Here is a 16,761-nt window from a genome sequence, read left to right as displayed (position 1 = left end):
ATGGGCAAACATTGTTCTCTACCACAGCTGTTACAGCTATGGCAGAGGAGAACGATCTTTATGCTGACAGTGGGGGGGGGGGGCACTCTTGCCGCTATTGTGGCTTAATAGTCGGACCTGGGAACTTGAGATGCAGCCCAACATGTAGCCCCTCACCTGCCCTATCCGTTGCTGTGTCGTTCCCATCACTTTCTTGAATTGCCCAGATTTTCACAAATGAAAACCTTAGCGAGCATCGGCGATATACAAAAATGCTCGGGTCGCCCATTGACTTCAATAGGGTTCGTTACTCGAAACGAACCCTCGAGCATCGCGAAAATTTCGTCCCGAGTAACGAGCACCCGAGCATTTTGCTGCTCGCTCATCTCTACTGATAACCCATCCTGCCTCTTATTGATTGCAGAGACAGGAGGCTTAAAGCCCTGCTGTAATTTCACTATTTTAAGCCCAGGACCAGTCGCCGTATATTTATGGTGCCTGGTCCTTAATGGGTTAAGGAACGTTGGCTGCTACTTCATGGAGGGTCTCTGGATGTTTCGGAGTTTGTACATACTCCTATGATGGCATACAGAAGGGGGAGAAATATTAAGGATATATTGGTTCACTCATTTTTTCCCGATTTGAAGGCTCAATCACAATGAGTGCTGGCACCACTTAGGATGGGGAACTACCCATGTTTGGGATGCTCCTGCTGTGGAAACGTTATCAGGGGTGACCGCTTCTTTTGTCCCTTGTGGTGGAATGAATACCGCATTAGGAATAGATACACTTGTGCTTCATCATTTGTGATCTACCTAATTAGATGCCCGCGCGCTCCCTACTAAATGGAGGTCCCTGCTACATTATCCGGCATTGATCGCCGTTATACATAACTGGCTGTATCGGCATCGTTGTAGCTGCCTGACGAGAGGTACCGGCTAACACTGCACTTTCTAACTCACTACTTGAGGTTACTGACTCACTATTCTATATCATCATCAACGCGTTTCTGCAGTCTGTTAAGAACAGACTGTGTCATCAGGATGGTTTAAATTCAAAGCGGCTGTGATAGCTGTAAGAATATTTTATTCATATGTTTGTTCATTTTGTGGGGATATACTACCGGTGTCTTCAGTGGATCTTCCTCTCCCTTGTTTCTGGATATTTTTGATAGGAAAATGTTTCTCCTCTATTGATAGTGGGAATTGCGGATATTGGAAAATGTATAAATAAAAATCTTTTGCATGATTATCCTGTTTCAGGCTCATTATAGTTATATGATAGTCTGCTGGGATGACAGAGACATATATAATGGAGGTAATATTGTTAATACATGCCAGATGAACTATAAAATACTGTGGAGTAGAATGAAGACTATGATGTAGGAATTGTCTGTAATCTGTGGACGATTTACGCCCACAGAATAGTAGTGTAGGGTGATCTCACTTTATACTGCAGCAGAAGAGGTTTAATTCAGGTTTCTGTGTGCTTCACGATCTACCGTTGTCACAAACATACTGTCTTTGCAGTCTGTGTAATCACATGATGAGCGCATGCGTGACTTTGAGGTGTTGCCGGGTAATTTGGCAACCAAGGCATTGCGCGTCTTTGGGTGGGGAATTGCCTTCACGCATGCGCTCTGTATGTGACATGTCTGGGATAAGCGATGCGAGGAGTAGTTCTCACGAGATTGACTATCTCTATGCACTGACGTTCCCGGGGATCCTGCGTATGCACAGTAGCAGTATCTGGACGCCGGAAAAGACATTGCAAGTTTGTGCTTTCCGATTTTTGTGTGATGCGTTTTCAACATTAGAAAGTCCCATTGACAACCAGGTTGAAAAAATCAGCGATATTGTGTGAAAACAACGTGTAAGAAAAACGTAAGTGGGTGTTCACCCTCTGTCACACAACCGTGTGCATTCTCCCATTCGGCCATATGCGCTGAAAAATCACATGAATGAAGAATAGCCATGATCAGGTTCCAAACTTTAGCTGCGTATTTTCTGCCGTTTACATGGGCAGCTGCAGCGTAGCAGCACTATAGAAATCCCTTGATTGGCAGAAATCCTCAGAATGACTACTAATGCTTAACCCTTTCCAATCCACTGTCTGACCTCTGAAGACCTTATGATTTAATGCTGTACAGCTCCGATGTTGAAAGAAGTCAGTTGGGGTTCTCTTACTGTATACTGCCAGCCTCTCTGCTGTCGAAGCCTATCCAACGTGTCACCTCATGCAGTACTGTCTTTAGCCAGCATATAGTGCTGTTGCATAACGTCAGAAAAAGAGTAAGCTCCCCTAGGAAAACTATGATACAAATTGGATTGGAAAGGGCATTGGATGCAGCTAAACTCCATCCAGCTCCCTTTGGTTACCAATGGGTTCTTTCACATGAAACCCATTGGAATCCATAGGCTTCACATACAGGCGTTTTGTAGTGAGATTTTGTAACCCATGTGAAAGAAGCCTTATGAAAACAATAGCTGAAATGTTTCCAATGAGAAGTCGAAGCATAAGATAAATCCATGACATAGAATAACCCAATTAGCAGCTCCAGAACCCAGACTTTGTAAATACTTGTTTTTTCTCCATCTATGAAGTTAGCTGGAAGAAAAATGATACCATTTTTTAGAGTACAGGTGCTTAGGCTAAAACCGAACATAAGACATTTCTATATCTATATTCTCACAAATCAGAGAAAGCAGAGCCGTTTGTTGGCTCCTCGGCACACCGGTAATGTCTTTTCATTACAGAGAAGTAAAGTCTAATTCTATTTAAAAGCAACTATAAAAACCACTTAAAATTTTTCATCTCTTGATTTGCACTTGTTAAGGTTCCTAATTTCTTTCTTTCTATTCCTTCGTTCTTACTTAGCCTCTAATACCACATGCGCCAAAATACCTTCATAATTAAAGTTCAGAGACTACCTTCCAGTGATAGAAACCAGTGATAGTTTTCATTTGGACAAAGAGAATGCACATTTACATGAGATTGTCAGATAAGCGTAGGAGTGTTGACAAAAGATTAAACTGGTTTTTATGTCAATCCCTTGTTGTACAGTAGAAATTAATTAATCTACTTTAGTATAATTGATTGCAGTAAGCCTTTTTAATATCTATTGCTTTATTAAATTGGATTGAACTGTGCGATTGACTTGACTTTAAAATGTAGCTTTTTACTTTTATGTTTAGGGTATATTCACACAAGTGGATTTGATGTGGAAAGAAATTCTGGATCCACAGGCGGTCAATTAGGTGGGGTCCAAACCGGGCAGAATTGGCATGGAAATTCCATGCGAAGCCTCCAAACAGCACGCTTTCCACGGCTGATCCGTTGCAGACATTTCGCTGAAAATCAATCCGATGTGGACCCACCATTCTAGCAATGGATTTTTGGTGCCGATTTCACCTCTTCAAATGAGGGGCTGAATTTTGCAAAAAAAAACACATTAAAATCAGTTTCAAAATCTGCACCAAATAGTACGGATTTTGACGCTGATTTTTCACTGCAGATCTTCTGTAGAAAGTCTGCTGAGAATACTCTGCAGCAAATTTCGCCTCATGTGGACATACTCTCAAATAGGCTTTTTCGTCACACACTGTACACTTATGGTATCTCCACAGGATATGCCAAAACTGCCTGACAAGTGGGGGAATTCCACTTCTAAAACCTTTGCCATCCAGGTCCGAGGCCTTCAATCCAACTGGTGAGGCAGTCTCTGTATCCAGGCGAGAATCAGTGGAAGCTTCGCCCGCACATCTATGTGGCTCTCCACTGAAGTTTGTTGAAAACCTTACGGAAATGGCAGCAAAGCCAGCAAGGAAAAGGGTGTTAAAAACGCAACAATTAAGGGGTTTTCAGATTAATACAACATAGATGCAAGTGGAGGCAATGAAATAATAAAATACTTGCCTCACACACTGGCCAATGTTCCCGGCTGAAGCTCCCGTTGTCTTGGCCAATTTGTGTTTGCATCAGCTGCTGGTGTCAATGTCAGTCCCTGAAATGGAATGTTATCAGTGATGTCTCATATACAGGACTTTGCTTATTGACTACAAACTCATGTGACCTGTATACAAGATGTTAGTGGGGCCAGAACATTTGGTGTCATCATGGGTCATGTGACATAGTGCAGGAGCTCTTGCACTACTGTAATTAAAAAAATGATTTGGGTCAGGAAGTTTAAATTAAAAAAGTTAGAAGATCGCCTTTAAAGCTGGATTTCAATCACATATGAGCTTCAGTTGTCAGCATCCTGGAGGATACCCAACTCTTTCCATATATCTCTTCCCAAGTCTCTTATCCTGATTCACTTCTTAAAACAGTCAACATCCTTTGTGGTATCTGCACAAACCGATGTAGAATTTGCAATAAAATGAATTCTAGATTTCAAAAAGATGAGTGTTGCCATTTATTTTGATTGAATAGAAGGGTTTTGGACTCAAAAAGTATTCTTGGGAAGCTCTTGAAAACATTGACACCCCATTACTGGTAAAGAAGTTTTACCGACTCTCTAGTCCTAAGAAGAGGGGGAGTAAAGAGGAAATACTGTTAAAATTTGCAGCCATGGCTGCTGACTTACCACTGCTGGTGGCCATGGTTCACACTCTGCTCCCTCCTTTAGCAGATGCTCACTCCTAATGTCTGCTCGCTTGCTGTATGCAGCCTGAAGGGTGAATACCTGCTCCTGGACACTTTCCTAAAGGGACAGTGATTTCAAACTCTTCCCCTGCCTATTAGTTTCTGTACTTGGTTCCTGTCTTCACTCCTGACCCCAACGTATTATTCTAACTATGCTTCTCTCTGTTGCCTGCCCTGGATTGCCTGACTGCACACTTGATCATACCCTCAGGTACTGCTCCTGAGCTTTAAGTAGCATCAGGTGCCATGGTACTGGGACCATTTTCTGAATAATGGCCTGGAGACCGCTTAGTGAAGGCCACATCTTGACTGATGGGGTTAAAGTGTGAAGAGCGTGGTACCTCAGGTGTCACCTCAGAATTTGGCCCCAAACCAAACTAGTCTGTGGCTCAGTGCATCCACATCCACTGATCCTGACATGCTGTCTATACCATCATGTCTTCTTTCTACATGAATCTAAAAATTAAAGTTTTTTGTTTCTGAGATCTACTAATCTAGCTTAACCAAATGTTTCCATTGCAGTCTGTTGTGCTTCCATAACTGGTAACAACAGATTTCCCATCTTCATAGCGACTTAATCCTCTAGGAAAGCCCATCAGCGGTGAATCTTTTACATATTTACTCCTGTTCTTTTATCACCTCTAATCCTCAGAAATGCATCCCTTCATCCAATACTACTCCCATACCTCTTGCACCTTGAGGATAACTTTATACAGGACAACTACTATCTAAATAATCACTCGATAGAGCAAATGTAAGCAACTACCATGGCCACCAATAGGATGATGAACAAGAATTAGTTCACCAGTCACTTCATTTCAAATCACCTAAAAATAGTCGTTGGTTGATTAATTATTGTCCAGTGTAAACAGGAAATTGTTTGTCTTTTGACAACTAGCCAGTAAGCTTTGCAGGGAGGTTTGCACTTCAGCGACTGCAAAATTGAACTAGTAAACAGCAATCGATTTGTGGAGAAATAGGCAAACAGCAGTTGTTTGTGCACTTTAGTGACTATTTTAAGCGACTACTCATACAATAGTTGTCCTGTGTGCCACCATAAGGCACTTTATACCTGTACATGCACAGATATTGGTTAGCGAGCAGCTCATAAATCTTTATATACATTGTGTTTCCCTGAAAATAAGATCCTGTCTTATATTCATTTTTGTCCCAAAAGAGGCACTAGGTCTTATTTTTTGGGAATGTCTTATTATACTTACCTAGTAGGCTCGGTCCAGGTCCTTCCCACTGCTCTTTGAAGCTCCGACATACTGAGCCACAGTCGATTCATAAATCCTGCCTCCACAACGCGATGGCTGTGATTGGTTCTTCTACCACTGCCCAGCCAATCAATGCAGCGCTTGATGAACCAATCACAGCCATCTCATTGGTTTTATCGAGCACTGCATCAATTGGCGGGATTTATGGATCCTGTAATCAAGGAGTGATCTTCTGTGGGTGGCTGAGGACTGCACGATGCACGGTGGAGCTCCAGACAGCAGCAGAAGTATCCGGACCCAGCCCGCTAGGTAAGTATTCCTTTTTTTAATGTAATGTAGTTAGGGCTTATTTTCAGGGTAAGGCTTATATATTTTAAGCCCCATTCCTATTGTTTAAATTGTTAGTTTGTTACCCTGTAATATATTCTCTGGAATGTAAAGCATTTTGGAATATGCTGGCACCATATAAATCAAGATTATTACTATTACAAGCCGCACATTCAGCCATTTAATAGAATATTCTATTGTTGTGCACTATGCTGAGACACACTTTTTGCTTTGATAAGTCATCTTTTCTGACATTCCTAATGATGCTGTTATCACAAAGAGCTGCGTCCTGTTAATCACACAAGGTTCACTTGGCTTCTATCGAAAGAGTACAAAAGGAATCCTGTAGGGAGCTCTTCTGAAGCAATATGGATTATGCAGACGGATTTTGTTTATTCTCATCGTAAGCTTCTGCCACCACCATCAGTACTTCCAATGAATTAAAAAATGATTTCACAGCAAACATCTAATTCCAAGGATCCAGGGCATCAGCCACACCATCTGCTCATATAGAGAGCTTTTTTATGAGTATCTTAAAAGTTTATGAGTCCTCAGAATTCAATATTTCACACTGAGATAGGCATGTGTTGGTGTGCAATCAACAGGGTTCGTGGAAAAAAAGAAACATGCAAAAAGCCATGCATTGGATTTACTGCTAACTAAAAGTTCATATCTACCCTATAAATGCACTATTTACAGTTCGATTTTCCATGCCTTGCAATGTAAAGGTTTGGAAAAGAACATGCCATCTGTACACCAAAGTATGTCGCATGAAACCTGTGATGTATATATGACATTAAAACACAAGCAAGTAACAGTTATACATTTTCACTTAAAACCTTTAAATCAGAGGCATAACTTGAAGCTTCCGGGCCCCGATGCAAAACCTGTAACAGGGCCCCCGACTATAATGCTTTATTCATAGTATTGGGCTCCCTATATGGAGAACTGAGGCCTTATGGGCCCCGTAAGGCTCCTGGGCCCGGGTGCAACCGCATCCCCTGCATCCTCTATAGTTACGCCCTTGCTTTAAATACTCTAGAACAAAATTTTTCAGCTTACATATGGAATTCACATAAAAATTGAGTACAGTAGTGTTATGGTCATGAGCTGCAGTCTCCCCTCACCTTCCCCCACTCGCTGGTCATAGACGTCAGCATCGTTGGGGTCTTCTGCACTATTCCCCTGGCTGTCTCCTCTGCCTGTAAAGTGCACGTGTATTTGGTCCACCTCTTAAAGGGTCGGCAAATGCACCCAGCTTTCCCAGTAAGGGTATTGTTTCTCCTTAGGGAGAGCACCTAGAAGGTTTGAGGAAACTTATAAAGGCCAGCCATGTGCCTCTGGGAAATATGCAAATTAGAATATGAAACAATGCCTTTACACTGTCACCTATTGTAAGGTCAATGTCGGATCTTTTAACAAGCCTTGTAACAATAACTGGGAATTATCAGCCAAAATCACAATCTTTTCTGGAAGGAAAAGATAACTATTAGAGATGAACAAGCATACTCGTCCGAGCTTGATACTCGTTCGAGTATTAGGGTGTTCGAGATGCTCGTTACTCGTAACGAGTACCACGCGATGTTCGGGTTACTTTCACTTTCTTCCCTGAGAAATTTGCGCGCTTTTCTGGCCAATAGAAAGACAGGGAAGGCATTACAACTTCCCCCTGCGACGTTCAAGCCCTATACCACCCCCCTGCAGTGAGTGGCTGGCGAGATTAGGTGTCACCCGAGTATTAAAATCTGCCCCTCCCGTGGCTCGCCACAGATGCATTCTGACATTAGTTCAGGGAAAGTGGTATCTTGGTGGAGCTGCTATAGGGAGAATGTTAGGAGTATTTTAGGTTTCAAGAACCCAAACGGTCCTTCTTAAGGCCATAGAAATCGCAGATCGCACCTATGTGCGATCTGCGATTTCTGTTCTCTTCTCTATATGCGCTCAATGGGGCCGGCGGCAGCAGCGCCGACCCCATTGAGAACATATAGAAGACAAATCATTCTTCTCTGCCACAGCTGTAACAGCTGTGGCAGAGAAGAACGATGTTTGCCCATTGAATTCAATGGAGCCAGCAATACAGCCGCCTCCATTGAAAGCAATGGGCTGCCGGCGATCGCAGGATGAATTGTCGGGAAGGGCTTAAATATATAAGCCCTTCCCTGCAATTCATCCAGAAATGTGTTACAATAAAAATATATACCGGCGTATAAGGCGACGGGGCGTATAAGACGACCCCCCAACTGTCACCTTATATGCCGGGAATACAGTGGAGCAAAGAATAAAAATCATTACTCACTTCTCCTGGCGTTCTGCGGTGCTGCTGCAGGCTGTCGCTCCCTCCTGGTCGACGGCAGAGCATTGCTTTCTCTACGAAGGGCTTTAAATCCCCGCCTCCAGAAACACACGTGCCTTCAGCCAATCACAGTCAATGACAATGATGTCATTGAATGGCTGTGATTGGCTGAAGGCACGTGTGTTTCTGGAGGCGGGGATTTCAAGCCCTGCGTCCAGAAAGCAATGCTCTGGAAAATTCATGTCTGCACTCCTTAAAAAGGCACGTAGCAGAAATACCATCAAAGCCATCAAGGACCAGGCGGGTAACAAGCATACCTCGTCGCTGGAAATAGCCGACGCCTTTCAGCAATTTTATGCAAATCTTTACAACCTCAAAGACCAACACCCCTCGTCGCCTCATATCAATAATAGAGACAGAATTGACCTATTTCTAAAAAACACCAATCTACCAAAATTAGATGAAAACGCAACTCATCTTTTGTTGGAACCGGTAACATCCCAAGAAGTAGAGGATATCATAATGGCCAGCCCAACGGGGAAAAGTCCAGGCCCAGATGGGCTATCAATAGACTATTATAGGACCTTTAAAACGATCCTAATCCCAGAACTAAAGGACTTATTCAATGCCCTTTTATCTGGTGATAAACTTTCCAAACAATCGCAAGAGGCCCACATCACATTACTACATAAAGAGGCAAAAAACCCAGAGATATGTGGCAGCTACAGGCCCATATCTCTCATCAACGTTGACGTCAAGCTTTGGGCAAAGCTTCTGGCAAACAGAATGGCAAACCTTGTCCCTTCCTTGATAAATAAGGTGTCGCGGAACCCTCCTTTGCGGAACCACGGCTTACTCAATTTGGAATGTTTACACCCTTCCATATTAATTCTGAATTGATAATGCGCATAAGAAGTTTTCACACTGACACAAGGTTCAGCATGCATAGCTTCCTCAATTCTACCTTTAATGATCGGCGTGTAGAATGTTTTAAGAGTTTAACATATCCGCCCATCTGGGCAGGTCAAAGATTACATAGATACAACGTATTGTTTAATTATTGGATAAGCATCTTGCAATTCTTCCATCCTCCGGTCATCTGTGATTGGCCATCAGGTGGTGGATGAAATGAGTGGGTTGTCTTGGAGCCACGTGTGGTTCCTTCGATATGATTGGATGTTACATCATGAACTATAAATTGCACAAACCTCCCATGTTATTTGCATACGTTTCCAGTAAAATTGCTTGGGTAATTTCTGCGGTAGCTGTTTCAGACTGCGGTTGTCCATGTCTGAGTTATACTGTCCTCCAAAATTGCAAAACAGATGGAAAATGTAACGTGTTTATACTATATATTATCTTGTCAGCGTTTTGAGTACAGAAGTTTCATGTTGGCTTCCCCATGTCAGCAGAGTTATAAAACAGATATTTTCATATGAGGGAAGTACCTATTGCATAACTGTAAGAACATTATATTTGTAGCAAGACAGAAAGCAAATATGTATACAGAATGTTAAATTGACAACTGTCTACTGCCAAGGCCCACCGATCCATATAGATATATACTGGGCTTCCACCACAGACCCCCCTTGAAACTATCTGTTTCACTAAACTCGCCCTGCTCCGTCCCACCCCCACCGCTGACCCTAGACTCGCATTGTGTTGTAGACGACTGGGCCTATTACTGCCATGGGGGTATAGGATGGTTCGACATCATCGTATTCTGGATCCATGATGACGACGTTTGCGCTGACAGTGGGCTTTTTGTTGGACGTCGTAGTGAGACAGGTGGACCAGGCAGTCATCAGGGTCGGAATACACTGTATGCAACAACAAACAGAAATTAGGATGACTATAAAGGTGATGAATATAATCAGGTTAGGAGAGGTGCGACTTTCACTATTTCAGGTAAACACTGCATAACTTGTATAGAACCCCGCCTTCTTGACGTTACCTCGATTCATCAACAAGAGTGCAAAATCAGGACTATCTAATAAGTGATCAACATGACTGAACCCCTGTCTTATTAGTACGTGCATTATCATATATATTAGTCTGGAAGGAAAGAGCTACAAGGTGATTATTCCCACTTCCCTTTTCCAGAGGCGGCAAGGTAACAGGACCAGGGGCGTTGTAACACCGGTATGTTGCGTGGACATAAGCAGAGTGCACTGCAGATAAAATAAAGCAAAATCTTAGCAAAAACCTATCACAGTGTTCTAAATACACAATGTTTCAAAACTTATTTTATATATTTTTCCCTTCTCCTGTTAGGTACCTTACTGAGGAAAACAGACTAAGGTTAGCTCTTTTTAGTTTGTGCGGTCAGCTTCTTAATGGCAACTGCGTCTTTACCTGCGGGTCACGTTTTGTCTGGAATGTAGGTACAAGTCTCCCCTATCATCTTACAGACACTCCCTTTTTTTGGCTAAAATCGTACCTAGTGCCATTCTATTTTGAAAAGTCATAGTCGACTAGTCCCTATAAGGCGTTTCTAGTATACCTTATAAATCACTTTTAATTGTAATAAACATAATTAATCTGGTCAACATTTTATTTACCATAATAAATCAGGAAAAATTTTAAAACTCGTCAGGTACCCCCCTTGGCTGTCTTATGACGTCAACGTACATGTGTGGGTCAAAACTATCACCAGGAGCCTCTCTTCTCACTCTAATGTGCTGTTACAATACTAGTAGTGTGCACAGGTACGAACGGCGTGGGACACCCTGATCTTCACCCACACCGATGTCCCTCCTGGAGATAGTCCTAATGGTGAACACGTCCAGGCCGCCTACCCTGACCCTACACTACCTAGTGACAAGACTGGAAGGAGCCGTCGTACCTATGCAGAAACAAGGGTAGACCAACATGACAGCAGAGTTGGATCAAGATAGAGTAACTATGGGGGGTAACCTCATCATCTTCAATGCTGTCTGACAGGATGTGGGGGAGCATAAGGGCTTTACTAAGGCACATTCCCCTGTCCAATTACTTTCTAGACATGATGTCACATTATTTTACCTGTGAAGTGTGTACCTTTGTTTACCTCATTCACTTCCGGTACCCTGTATCTGTAGATTACCTCATTCATGAGCTTCTGTGTGGTTATCTGCTCATTTACCTTAGTATCAGGGTGGGCCTCTAACCTGAAAAAGACTCGAGCAACAACAAGCACATGTTCATACTCCCCAACAGGTGTGAGCTGAATGTGGTCAAATTGGCAATCCCTGAAATGGGTAGAGTGGTCAAGGCAAGTGTTATATGGCCACCTTACTTCTGTCCGGACTCGCATATGGCAAAGATCATGCTAACTGGACAAATGATGCAGCAGCTACAGAGAACCCAGGCGTCACCCATTCTTGTTCAGTGTCGACATCATCGCTGCTTTTGATTCTGTGTACCAGTTGGGCCATCATGGGGGACAGGGACCTCTGTAGGCAAGTTCTGTTGATTGTTCGCCATACGCCGTCCTGTTCCGTCTTTTAGCCCATCTGCTTTCTTTCCTCGTTGACTTGTAACTGTAAAGTCCTTGACATATCAAAGTCCAAAGTCTTTATCAAAGTCCAAGTTTTTATCAAAGTCCAAAGTTTTTATCAAAGTCCAAAGTTTTTATCAAAGTCCAAAGTTTTTATCACTGACTCATGCTGTCAGTATCTATTCTTCTTTCTTCCACGGCTTGAGGGCCGCTGCTTTTGCTGTGCTGTTGGCGAGGGTGTCGTCTCTCGCTTCTCCATTGTAGAAATCGGTGTGAATTCTCCATTGCCAGGTAGTAGTAGTAGGGTTTCCATGAGATTCTGCACCGCTGCACCATTCTTAATTGGCTGTCCTACTGAGATAACAAGCTGTCTGGCCTTCCATATTGGGCCATAATCATGAGCTATGCCAAATGCATTCCAGGAGTCAGTGTAAAGAGTTGCCGACTTACCTTCTACCACTCCACACGCCTCAGTGAGGGCCTCCGGTTCCGCTTCTTGCCCTGAGACATGCGGAGGCAGAGCTTCTGCGTTTAGGACATTTTGTTGTGTGACCTCTGCATATCTGGTTCGGAATCATCAATCCTCACCCTGATACCATCTACAAAAGAAAACTCAAAATATGCATCATTAACAGTGTGTACATCACCACAATAATGTCAGAATCTTGTTGCACAGAATTTTAAACAATTTTTAAAAATAGCTGATCTGCCATACTCAGATCACCTATGCCTCCCCTCCCCCCAGGAATACCTGATTAAAAGAAGAGTAGCCAGGTTCAAGGTATTACAACATTGGGAAGCAATATTGGGGGAGGCATGGAAAGAGCACATTGTAGCCGGATCTAATAGGCCAGAGATAAGTGCTTTGGTTGCACTTGCATGAGTATGTTCTGGGTGTCATTTGGGGTGTGGACCACCAGGGGGTAGTCCAATACCAACTTAGAAGATTTGTCAGCCCCGTACGGGCCACCAGCTGTCGCGGAACCCTCCTTTGCGGAACCACGGCTTCTTATGACAGGTTCTTATCGAGTGATCGAGACTTATAAAAATACCTGTCGAGCGGGTCCAAATCGTTCGGCCTTGACACGGCACCTAGGCGAGCCTGGACTTAGCCACACAGGTATAGATAATTAATTTATCTTACCGTGTTCTGATGATATTTTGGGCCCACCAAGTCCAAGGTCGCTTATGTCCGTGTCTTCTGTCCGAATTCTATGGAACCTATCGATCACTCCCCGTACGGGCCACCAGCTGTCGCGGAACCCTCCTTTGCGGAACCACGGCTTACTCAATTTGGAATGTTTACACCCTTCCATATTAATTCTGAATTGATAATGCGCATAAGAAGTTTTCACACTGACACAAGGTTCAGCATGCATAGCTTCCTCAATTCTACCTTTAATGATCGGCATGTAGAATGTTTTAAGAGTTTAACATATCCGCCCATCTGGGCAGGTCAAAGATTACATAGATACAACGTATTGTTTAATTATTGGATAAGCATCTTGCAATTCTTCCATCCTCCGGTCATCTGTGATTGGCCATCAGGTGGTGGATGAAATGAGTGGGTTGTCTTGGAGCCACGTGTGGTTCCTTCGATATGATTGGATGTTACATCATGAACTATAAATTGCACAAACCTCCCATGTTATTTGCATACGTTTCCAGTAAAATTGCTTGGGTAATTTCTGCGGTAGCTGTTTCAGACTGCGGTTGTCCATGTCTGAGTTATACTGTCCTCCAAAATTGCAAAACAGATGGAAAATGTAACGTGTTTATACTATATATTATCTTGTCAGCGTTTTGAGTACAGAAGTTTCATGTTGGCTTCCCCATGTCAGCAGAGTTATAAAACAGATATTTTCATATGAGGGAAGTACCTATTGCATAACTGTAAGAACATTATATTTGTAGCAAGACAGAAAGCAAATATGTATACAGAATGTTAAATTGACAACTGTCTACTGCCAAGGCCCAAAAAGGAACAAGCGGGCTTCATAAAAGGAAGAGAAGGGAGGGATAACTGCTATAGATTACTACACGCTATACGGTGCACCCAAATCCATAACATTCCCATCACATTGGTTGGCACCGACGCCGAAAAGGCGTTTGACAGGGTGATCTGGCTCTACATGGAAAGGGTCCTATCACAGTTTAACTTCCCCTCCCAATTTATCTCAGCAATTTTTTCATTATATCAGGAACCCCACGCTAGGCTTAAAATCAATAATATCCTATCTCCTCCCTTCAATATTCGAAATGGTACACGCCAGGGGTGCCCTTTATCGCCTACCCTTTTTATTTTAGCCCTTGAGCCGTTATTGCAAGAAATAAGACTGAACCCAGGAATAAACGGCCATAAATTTGGCTACGACACGCTCTCAACAGCTGCATTCGCAGATGATATTATGTTCATAGTTTAGGACCCAGAAAGGGGAGTTCCCAACCTGGTCTCAGTCTTAAAATCCTTCGGGGAAATATCCAACTTTAAGATTAACTTTTCAAAGTCAACCAACCCTAATATCTCTGTCCCATCCTCAAAATGCGAATCCCTGAGAGCCAGCTCACCCTTCAAATGGTCAGACACCCAAATAGATTACCTTGGGGTCAAAATCACTAGGAGAGCGGAAGACCTTTATAGCGGTAATTTCCCACCGTTACTAACATCCATAAGAAATCTCTTGCATTCATACGATATTCCATTCATTTCCTGGTTTGGAAGAAAAAATATAATCAAATCATACGTCCTCCCCAAAATACTGTATAAAATCCGCATGCTTCCAATAACTCTACCCCAATCCTTCTTTAAAACACTAAGAGCGACCTTCTCAAAATTTGTGTGGAAACAAAAAAAAACCTCGTCTGGCTTATAGCTTGATGATCAAAAGACGGGAGGAGGGAGGGATCGGACTGCCATGCGTCCACGACTTCTACCAAGCAAATCAGATTCAATACTGGATGGATCTGGCGCACCCCATAAGAGATGGAACGTTGGTATCCCTTGCAATGTACTCCCATGGTAATACCTTTTTAGAGAACCTGTGGTTCCCTTGCAAGCTCTCCTATAGATCAAAAAATTTCAATCCTCTTATCAAGGGGCCTTGTGAAACATGGGACAAACTAAAATCAAACTTAGCCCCAGACCCATCCCCAATCACACTGCTTAAGTTACTATACAAACTTTTAAACATCCCCTTGGACTCCTCTACTAGGAGCATGTGGTCAAGATTCAAAGACCTCCGGATAGCTAACCTACAGGGGCTGAACCATAAGAAAGCACCTGACATCATACAGGACCTAATTCCACAGACAACCCTATCCTTCTTACAAAGAGCCCACATCACTAGAGTCATCGAGGGGTTCCAGAAAAAATATAGATCAACCAGGCCCCCCACTTCGTTTGAAAAAACCCTAATTGGGAACTCCACCAAAACCAAAACAATCTCCCACATCCGTAAAAATTTCATCTCTGCCCCCAAAGAATACAAACCAAATTTCTTACATTCATGGGAGAAGGAACTGGATATCTCTCTATCCCCTTCAGACACAAAAATAATTCTAAAAACATCTTTCGGTATCTCTCCTTGTATTCTCCTTCAGGAGAGTCATTATAAGCTCCTTGTACGGTGGTACAAAACACCACAATGGCTGCACGCATATAATCTGGCCCCACACAATAGGTGCTGGAGATGCAACTCCGGTATAGGCTCCTATAAACATATATGGTGGGACTGTCCTACAATAGAGACCTTCTGGAGAGATATCGAGGGAGTAATACGCCGACTCAAAGCAGGCTTTTCTATTTCGGCAGAGATGATCTTCCTTTGGAAGCCATCTCAAGACTTCCATCCCCGCAGGGATAAACTCATAGCCTTCTTACTCGACGCAGCAAAAGCTTTAATAACCTCCAGGTGGCTGCAAAAGGAACCCCCCACACTCGCTCAATGGAGAGCAAAAGTTGACTCTATCTACAACCTGGAGGAGTTGTCTAGCTGGAGTAATGGCACACAGGAAAATTTTATCATTACTTGGGATCCCTGGAAGAAACTCAAACACTAAACTTCTAACTAACAGGGGAACTCTACCTAAGTGGAGACCAATTTACTCCCCAAGCAGCTGGACCGCCCCCGGACATTGACATGGATACCGTCGCAGTCGTCCCTGGCAACGTAGGACTCGGCGGGTGCGCTGAGAGAAACATCGACTCGGTGAGCAGTCGGAGACTAATTTACCCCCCCCTCCCCCTCCCGTTACCCCCTCCGTCTTACCAACCCCCTCCTCCCCCCCCCCCCCCTAATGCTTGGAAATGTTTATCTTGTTGAAACCAAGTCTTGGGTGACTGAAGTAACAATTTTTGTTGGAAAGATGATTTTCACAGCCACCCACGACGCCCATCCATTTACATTGCTTTGTAATGACTGTTTATTTCTCGTTAATATGAGACCTCCCCCTTAGGGAGATCACTCCTGTTATGTTAAAAATCTCAATAAAATGTGATTTATAAAAAAAAAAGAGGTTAAAAGCAGTGGACGCCCCTGGTGCATCTCTCAGGAGTAGCCCAAAGTAGCCCTGTTGCTGACACAGTGGGTCCACACCCAATGCGTAACAATTACATTACATATCTATTACTGATCTTGACTCACAGCTTGATTTATAGTTCAGTACTGCATTTATAATTCTATTGGTTTCACAGCTGAAATCTCCCAGTATTTGTTGCTGGCTGAAATGCTTGCACAAAGCTTGCTCTGGTAATTTACATTCTAACAAGTGTAGTCGTTAGACCATGTAATATCCGGAGTTATAATGGCTGGCACTGAGAA

Source organism: Eleutherodactylus coqui, chromosome 6 (genome assembly GCF_035609145.1).
Source record: "Eleutherodactylus coqui strain aEleCoq1 chromosome 6, aEleCoq1.hap1, whole genome shotgun sequence".
Taxonomy (NCBI): domain Eukaryota; kingdom Metazoa; phylum Chordata; class Amphibia; order Anura; family Eleutherodactylidae; genus Eleutherodactylus; species Eleutherodactylus coqui.
Note: the sequence above shows the minus strand (reverse complement) of the source record.